The sequence below is a fragment of the Arachis hypogaea genome, chromosome 17 (genome assembly GCF_003086295.3).
Source record: "Arachis hypogaea cultivar Tifrunner chromosome 17, arahy.Tifrunner.gnm2.J5K5, whole genome shotgun sequence".
Lineage (NCBI taxonomy): Eukaryota > Viridiplantae > Streptophyta > Magnoliopsida > Fabales > Fabaceae > Arachis > Arachis hypogaea.
Genome location: NC_092052.1, coordinates 100869421 through 100878156, shown reverse-complemented (window position 1 = coordinate 100878156; position 8736 = coordinate 100869421). Strand labels below are relative to the sequence as shown.

Genomic DNA, 8736 nt, shown 5'->3' with positions numbered 1-8736 from the left:
CAATTAATAAACTAATGAAAGAAAAAAGAACTATGTATGTAATATAAACAAGCAAGACTCAAAATTGATGGAAAACTGGTTTAAAACATAAATGAAACCTTGACTTAGGATGAGTCATGGAATCCCTTCTTTGCGATAACCACAACTATGATAATTGTGATGGATTAATCTCACTAAGTCAATCCTTAACATCGAAGGATAAGTCAAGTGAGCATAATTGTTATTAATCCACAAATCCTAGTTAACTTACCAAATTAATTGGTAAAAAGCTACCGTTAGTTGAAACAATAACAACAAACAACCCAAGAATTATCACTAAATGTTGGACATTATGGCTCTAGTAATTCATAAACTCATTTTTCCCAAGCCAAGGGGTGGAAATTATCCCATAATCAAAATTGGCATTTCATCAAACACATAGAAGGCATAATCATAAAACATGGCAAAATTGGGAAAATGATAAAAGCTATGAACCACAAATACTCAAAATCAATAAAAGCAATTCAAACAAACATGTAATGATCATCAAACATCAAATTAACAACTAGAAATCAAGATTGCAAAACTATGTATATATTGACAAGAGAGATCAAAATAAAAGAAAGTGTAGAACAAGTAGTATAATAAAAGAGAGAGAATAAAAGAAATACTTTCAATAAAATTGCTATAATCCCAAATCAAAACTTGAAGTATAAAATTCTACATTGAAAACCTAATTAAAACCCTAATGAACTAGAGAGAAAACCTAAGCTAACTACCCTAAAACTAGTCCAAAAAACTATTCTATGAAGTATGGTAGTGTATGGTATGATATGTGGTTGCTTCCCCCTTCAAGTATGCTCCAAAGTCTTCAAAAATGGGCCAAAAAGCCACCAAAATGCAAGTCCACGTGACTTTTTAATGGAGGCACGCGCTGGTACTTGTACGTACGCACAGGTCTGTGCATGGGCACACTTGCTGATTTTCCTCCTGTGCGTGGGCACAGGTGCTGATTTCCATTCTGCCTTGAGCATGGGCACAGCCTGTGCGTGGGCACAGGTGCTGATTTTGACCCTGTCTTGTGCGTGGGCACAGACCTGTGTGTGCCCACAGATGTTGATTTTGACACTTGTGCGTGGGCAAACATGCTAATTTTGACACTTGTGCGTGGGCACAGAAGGTGTGCGTGGGCACAGGCTAAAATGCTTTTATCCTTTGATTTCTTCATGCTTTCTCCCAATTCCATGCTTTGCTTCCATTCTTATCAAGCCATCCTAACCTATTACACCTGAAATCACTCATCAAAACCATCAAGGCATCAAATGGGATAAAAGTGGGATAAAAGTGATTATATTAAGCACAAAATAGCATGTTTTCACAATTAAGCTCAATTTAGAAAGAAAACACAAAAGTATGCTATATAGGTGAATAAATGTCGGTTTATATGATGAAATCCACTCAAATCAATTCAAAATTTATCATCAAATATGGATTCATCAATTTCCCCACACTTAAACAATAGCATGTCCTCGTGCTAAACACATACAAAGGAGAAGGATAAAAAGGGCAAGCAACTTATTCAATGTACTAACTACATGCATGCAACTATGCAAAACACTATCTATCTATATCTATACTATGGTTCCTATTGAGTTTGGCACAAAACAAACAAGAGATTCCAATCAATCCAACACAAGCCTCAAGGCCAAGGCAAAGAATTAATGCACTATGATCAATGTCCAAAGAATTGAATTGAAATTTTCAAACTAGCAACCAAACAACTTGCAAGAAGATACAATATAAGGAGAACATAGAATTGAGCGATCGAACCCCTCACCGGATGTGTATTCACTCTATTCGCTCAGTGTTTAGGGCTTAATCACTCAATTCTCCTTTAATCATATTTTTCAAAGATTTGCAAGTCATCTAACAATCAACTAATATTTGATGCATGAAGACAAATATCATGAGGTCTTTGGAGGGTTGTAATGGGGTTAGGGTTAAGGTAAGATTAATATGGTTAGGTGGACTTAGTGAATTAGATCTTTGATTAACTCAAGTGTCCACCTAATCCAATATCATCATATGTACACATAACAAAACAACCTAACTACCCATTTATCTCCTTTTTCACAAACTCACTCATGCATTTTCTTCTCAAAACATAAACATATGCATCCTTTATCCATCTTTTTATTTCACATGCTATTATGCACAATATAATTTTTTTCTTCTTTTTTTTTTTAATTATTGCAAAACTTTACAAAACCAAAATTTTCTTGTTTTTGTAAATCAACAAAAGGTGCATATATCTTGAACCATGAATGCATGAGTAATTACCCATTTTCTAAATTTTCACAGTGAATATCCCAAATAAGCTTATCACCAATGTTTCCCAACAACTTTCCCCCACACTTAGAGTACACACACTACTCCACCCAAGCTAATCAAAGAGTAATTCAAGGATATCAATGGTTTTTCACTTTAGGGAGAATAATGTGCTTAAAGTAAGAACGAAAGGGGATTTAAAGGCTCAAAAGGGGTTACAAGGATGAATGTAAGGGTTGGCCATATGGGTTAGTGATTTCAATATCAAGAACGGCCTCAATCATGCTAAATGCAATCAAACATAAAAAATAGGACATATAGATTCATGCAAATCTAAGATCACAATAAAAAAAGGAGTATAATCACACAAGAATAAACTTTATGGTTGGAAATGTGCAACCATCTATTAGAGCTCAAATCTCACAAGGTATGTTGTTCTAGCTCTTTTTCTATGTTCTATGAAAAAGGATGCTTCAAGCAAGTTGAAAAACAATTTTTCAATTTAATCAATGGCATGCCCTAAGAAAGATTTCATGAAAATTTCTCGTTGTTTCAACAAACTTATTCACTCTACCATGCAAATGCAAGTATTTACTACCTTATAACTATAAGCATTAAAGAAATATATACAAACAAACCAATAAAGTGCAAAAATTGAAGAAAAGGAAGCTAGAAAGGAAACTAAAAAGGTATTGCAAAGTGTCCAAGAAGTGAATTTTACCCCCCTCGAAGTTGCCGATCCTCCCCCACACTTAATTAATGCACGGTCCTCCGTGCATACACATGATCTGTGGGATGAAGGAATATGAGGCTGATAAACCCATATTTTATGATATATTTTGTGCCTAATTTAAGTGATTTATTCAATCCTTCACTCACTTATTCATGTTAATTGCATGGTTTTACTTTCCCTTCCTTATTATGTGATGTATGTGAAAAACATGTTTCCTATGCTTTAAAAGTAATTATTTTAATTACCCTTTACTTCCATTCGATGCCGTGATTCGTGTGTTGAGTAGTTTCAGATCTTCTAAGGCAGGAATGACTTAAAGGATGGAAAGGGAACATACAAAAATGGAAGGAAAGCACAAAACGGAGTTTTTGAAGAAACTGGCAGTGACGCGATCGCATGGACGACGCGACCGCATGCCAGCGCGAAATGGTACTGACGCGACCGCGTGATTGACGCGATCGCGTGCCTTAAGCGAAACACATATGACACGGACGCATGACTGAAGCGACCGCGTGACCCACGCGGACGCGTGACAGAGGCCACGCACCAGAAATTACAGAAAATACTCCCAGCAAATTTTGAAGCCCTTTTTGGCCCAAATCCAAGTCCAGAAGGCACAGATCAGAGGTTACGAAGTGGGGGAATGCATCCATTCAAGGAGAGTCTCCAATTAGTTACTTTTCATGAATTAGATGTAGTTTAGAGGGAGAGGTTCTCTCCTCTCTCTTTTAGGATTTAGAATTAGGATTTCTTTTGCTTTCAGAATTATCTCTTTTTATCAGGTTAAACATTCCTTTTTATTTACCTTCTCAATTTAGTTTATGAATTCTTCTATGTTACAGATTACTCTTTGGATTAATCTTATTTGAGGTATTTCAGTTTATTATTGCTCTCTTTTATTTATGTTACTGTTGCTTCCAATCTGAAGACATTTTTATTCCAGTAGATTTACTTTTTCCCTTTTTGGTCTTGGTTAAGAAATCAGTAACTCAGGAGTTATCAAACTCAACGTGATTGATAATTGTTATCTTTGCTAATTGAATTGAACTTCAATAATCCCAATCTTTCTCTAGGAATTAACTAGGATTTGAAGATCAACATAATTAATCACTTGACCTTTCTTTACTTTAAGCAAAGGCTAACTAAGTGGAATTAAGATTCAATTTTCATCATCATTGATAAGGATAACTAGGATAGAATTTCTAATTTCTCATACCTTGCCAAAAGTGTGTTTTACAGTTATTTATTTACTTTACAGTCTTTTACTTATTTTAATTGCAATTTAAACTACTTGTTCCTCATCTTCAAAACCCTGATTTACAATCTTCATAACCAATAATAAGAACATACTTCCCTGCAGTTCCTTGAGAAGACGACCCGAGGTTTAAATACTCGGTTATCAATTTTAAAGCGGTTTGTTACTTGCGACAACCAAAACGTTTGTAAGAAACGTTGATTGCTTGGTTTAGAAACTATACTTGCAACGAGGATTTATTCTGAATTCTAAACCATCAACCTTCCGGCTCTTTCAAAATGGCGCCGTTGCCGGAGAACTGCAATTGTGTGCCTTATTACTGGTTATTGTAAATATTTTTCCTTTACTTGTTTATTTGTTTTTATTTTCTCCCTTTATTTCCATTAGCTACTATGAATTCTTACCCTTCTCGCTTTGAGTTTGGTTCTAATATTGTTGAAAGGAGTGAAAGTTATAATAGGAACATGCATCAAGGTCAGAGCGATCAAAGATGGATGGAGCCAAGAGGATCTGATTAACCCTTTAGGCAACAACACCCTCCAAGATATCATAGACAAAGACCATTCTATAATGCATACCAAGCCAATAGACATGGTGGACAACCTTGTAGCTAACAACAAGCCCCACCCTGTGCTTATAGGCCATCCTCTCAACATAACATCGAACCACCACACTCACAAGCTTGATGCCAGGGCATTTTGGCCAGTTTCACTGACCTTTTCTTTATGGTTTTAGGGTAGTTTCATGCACTTTCTTAGGAAATAAGCAAGTTTTGGGTAGAATTTTACTTACATCTTGATTCAAGAAAACATTGTGATTTTTATATGAATTCATGAGAATTATGCATAAATTGAATGACAAATTGGATGATGCATATCTCATAACTTGGACTAGAACTTTGATGTACTTTATTGCTTGATTTCAGGACAAAAGAAGCAAGGAAGAACCACGTTAGTAGCCACGTTAGTCTAACTAACGTGACCTCTAACGTGGAATGGGAGCTAGCTTGCAACGTTAATGAGAAAATTAATTGTCAATAACGTCCTCGAAGCCATCATAGCCCACGTTAAGAGTCACGTTAACTAAGTTAACGTGGAAGAAGGAAATGAAGCCAACGTTAGTGACACTCACCTTTGTCACTAACGTTGGACCAAGCTCATATTGGCCACGTTAAGAGCCATGTTAACTCAGTTAACGTGGACTCTAACGTGGGGAAGCAAAAGAATGGCCAACGTTAGTGACATTCACCTTTGTCACTAACGTTGGACTAAGCCACTTTGAGCCACGTTAGTTGCCACGTTAACTTAGTTAACGTGGAAGCTAACGTGGAGGGAGCAAGAATCGCCAATGTTAGTGACACTCACCTTTGTCACTAACGTTGGAATGAGCCACTATGAGCAACGTTAACTCCCATGTTAACTTAGTTAACGTGGAAGCTAACGTGGATAAAAGAATTATGAGCCAACGTTAGTGACACTAACCTTTGTCACTAACGTTGGAGATGGCTATCACCACCACGTTAGAAGCCATGTTAACCAAGTTAACGTGAACTCTAACGTGGGAAGTAGGGGTGTTTTGAAACGTTAGTGACAAAGGCAAGTGTCACTAACATTTTCGAAGATTTGGCAAGCCTACGTTAAAGGTCACGTTAGCCACATTAACGTGAACTCTAACGTAGGGAAGGGAGGATTCTCAATGTTATTGGAAAAGGTAAGTCCCAATAACGTGTGCGAAGGATCAAGAGGCAACGTTAGTGGTCACGTTGGTGCCACTAACATTGAAGTTAACGTGGGTCACCCTTGGGTTAGGAACGTTAGTGAAAAAAGTGACTGCCACTAACGTTCTCGAACCCACACTTTTACTTAACGTTAACACCACTAACGTCCTAAGCTAAAAGTCCCTGCCTACTTCATACTTTCACTCTGCAAGTAAAGCTAAGCCCACTGAAGAGGATAACTGCTTCAAACTCAAGATCCAATGGCCCATATCCAAGATTTGAAGAACCAACTAGAAGATCAGAAGAGTAGTATATATAGGGGTAGTTTTGAATCAAAATGGGGTTGGAAATTTGAGAACGACTCTCTGTATTTTACTTTCTCTGCAACTTTTAGTTTAATTCTTAGAATGTACTCTCCATCTATGCTTTTCATTCCCAGAGCTATGAACAACTAAACCACTTTCATTGGGTTAGGGAGCTCTGTTGTAATTTGATGGATCAATATTAGTTTTCATTATTCTTCTTCTATCTTTTCTCTTGATTTTACTAGAAAGCGTTCAATCTTCAGTCAATTGGGTAGTTATCTTGGAAAAGAAGCTATTCATACTTGGATCTCTTCAGAACTTTGGAAGAGGAATGAAGAGATCATGCTAGAAATGCTTTCTCATGTTGGACCAAATTGGGGTTTGGATGGATATAGCGACATATAATCCTACCAACACTTTGATTTGGAAATACATGTGGTATAATCAGTGACCATACTTCATCTCTTCTCATGAGCAATTGACCAAGGAATTGGCTATTGATCAAGATTTGAGAGATTGAATTACCAAGAAATTGGAATTCGATCACTTAAGATTGCCAAGGAGATCAATGAATGCATTGATTAAGGAAGAGATGAAAATGAACTTGATCCGGAGAATGCAACATCTCCTAAGCCCAATGAATTCCCCATTTCTGATCTTACCCATTCTCTATAAATTCTGCAATCTACTTTTATGAGCATCTTCCCTATTCCCATCTAAGATTCTGCAATTTACTTTCCGCTATTTACATTCAGCTCTTTATTTCCAACATTTACGTTTTCTGCTATTTACTTTCCCACCATTTAACTTTCTGCAAATCTCAAATCTAATTCTGCTTAGTTCAACTAGAACATTCCTCTAATTAAAGTTGCTTGACCAATCAATCCCTGTGGGATTCGACCTCACTCTATTGTGAGTTTTTACTTGACGACAATTCGGTATACTTGCCGAAGGAAAATTGTTGAGAGACAAGTTTCCATGCATCAAGTTTATGGTGCCGTTGCCGGGGATTGATTTTGTATCAATAATGATTAAATTGGAGGATAACTAGATTGAGCATTTTTCTTTTGTTTGATTTAAAATTCTGTTTGAGTAATTTACTTTCAGTTTTAGTTATTTTCTCTCCTTTCTCCGACCCATTTTCTTAGTTGTTTACAATTCAGTCCACTAACCCACTAACTATTTGATATATTACATCACTCACACTAATAGCAATTCTAACAGAAATACTTTCTGCATCTATTTCCTTGCTTGTGCCTTGTTGGTTGTATGACAGGGAGAAGAAGCGGGGCTTCAACTTCCTTTGATTCTCAACCTGAGAGGACCTTCTTGAGATTAAGGAGGGAAGCAAGAGGAAAACGAGTAGTTAATGCGGAGGAAGAAGAGGAGTATTTTGAACCAAACATGGATGAAAATATGGAGAACCATCATGAAGAAGAGGCTCACAACCATGGCCGAGAAGGTCCAGCACATCAGGCTGGGCAAGAGAGAAGGGTTCTGGGTTCGTACATTAATCCAAACCCAGGAAATTGCGGAAGTAGCATCCAAAGGCCAACCATACATGCCAACAACTTTGAACTAAAGCCACAGCTCATCACCCTTGTTCAGAACAATTGTTTATTCGGAGGGAGTGTCCAAGAAGACCCCAATCAACATCTAACCACCTTCCTGAGGATATGTGATACAGTGAAGTCTAATGGTGTTCATCCTGACACCCATAGACTACTTCTGTTCCCTTTCTCACTCAAGGACAAGGCATCTAAATGGATGGAATCCTTCCCAAAGGAGAGTTTGGCAACCTGGAAAGATGTGGTGAACAAATTCTTGGCAAGATTCTATCCTCCTCAACGGATCAACAGGTTGAGAGCTGAGGTACAAACCTTCAGCCAGCAAGATGGTGAGACTCTATATGAAGCATGGGAGAGGTTTAAGGACCTGACAAGAAGGTGCCCACCAGATATGTTCAATGAATAGGTGCAGCTGCACATTTTCTATGAAGGTCTTTCTTATGAATCGAAAAAGGCAGTAGACCACTCATCCGGGGGATCTCTGAACAAGAAGACCATTGAAGAAGCCATATATGTCATTTAGACTGTAGCTGAGAATGACTACTTCTATGCTTCTGAAAGAGGCAACACTAGAGGAGTGATGGAGCTAAACAATGTGGATGCACTGCTGGCGCAAAACAAGCTTATCACCAAGCAGCTGGCTAATCTTACCAAGAAGATGAAGAGGAACCAAGTAGCAGTAATCACCACCTCATCAGCAACCCAAGAGGGAGTGAATGCAGAGGCAGAGGATGAGCAAGAACAAGCCAACTACATTGGAAACTCACCTAGGAAAGCACATGATCCATACTCCAAGACCTACAATCCTGGTTGGAGGAACCACCCAAACTTTGGGTGGGAAAATCAACAGG

At 37.6% G+C, this 8736-nt stretch overlaps 1 non-coding gene across 1 annotated transcript; it reads right to left on the bottom strand.

Annotated features, from left to right (window-relative positions):
• Positions 1-8174: 8174 nt before the first annotated feature.
• Positions 8175-8281, bottom strand: LOC112768003 (small nucleolar RNA R71). Its single transcript, XR_003185443.1, has one exon. It is a non-coding gene; the product is annotated as a small nucleolar RNA R71 (small nucleolar RNA).
• Between the last annotated feature and the right edge of the window lie 455 nt (positions 8282-8736).